Below are 923 nucleotides of genomic sequence, written 5' to 3' on the forward strand. Positions count from 1 at the left end.
TACATGTGATTAAATTGCATAAACTATACACACACCCACAAATATAAAAAAGCCACTCTAGGTAATTCTCTCAGCCCATCTGCACTTACCCCAAGCAGTGACACCTCTAGTTTCTCCACTACCCAACATAAGATTGATAAGCATTCATTGATTTTGATTTTAAAAGCTCAGTTAGTGGTTATACTGTCTCTAGCACCATTATGGCCCTGCACTTTTACAAAGAGCAAAGAAATCCCGTGAATTAACCGTCAGTCAACGAATATTTATTTAGTCCTGAGGCTTGTGGAAGGGAGCCCTGGTGGCACAGTGGTTAAGCGCTCAGCTTCTAACTGAAAGGTGGGCGGTTTGAACCCACCAGCTGCTCCATGGGAGATGGCAGTCTACTTCTGTAATGATTACAGCCTTGGAAACCTAGTTTGCTTCTGTAAAGATCACAGCCTCGGAAACCTGACGGGACTATTCTACTCTGTCCTATAGGGTCGCTATGAGTTGGAATCAACTCCACGGCAATGGGTTTGAGGCTGGTGGTGCTTTGTCCGTATCCCCTTGGGCTTCACCTTCCCTGTACACATCGGAGGCTTCTTCTGTCAGCACTTTCGGCTCTGGCTGCAGGAACCTGCTGTGGTCACACATGGCATTGGCTGGAGTGCTGGGGGGCAGACACCCCTAGGAGCAGCCCTCAACCCAGGACGGATGGAAGGTGGAAGATATGTACCCCAGCTCCCCATCCCGCTGGTGTGATAACTCAGAGTGTGTGTTCTACGTTGTCTCCCAATGTTTCCCATCAGAATTAAGCCCCAGCAGCCCACAGTGGTAACCTGCTCAGTAGCACATCTGTGTGGGCTGCCTCGCCTTCCCTTTCTCACTTCGCTACTGATGCCTCCTGGGTCCACCTCTCAAATAAACTACTTGCCCTTGAGTCT

Source organism: Trichechus manatus, unplaced genomic scaffold (assembly GCF_000243295.1).
Source record: "Trichechus manatus latirostris isolate Lorelei unplaced genomic scaffold, TriManLat1.0 scaffold00258, whole genome shotgun sequence".
NCBI lineage: Eukaryota > Metazoa > Chordata > Mammalia > Sirenia > Trichechidae > Trichechus > Trichechus manatus.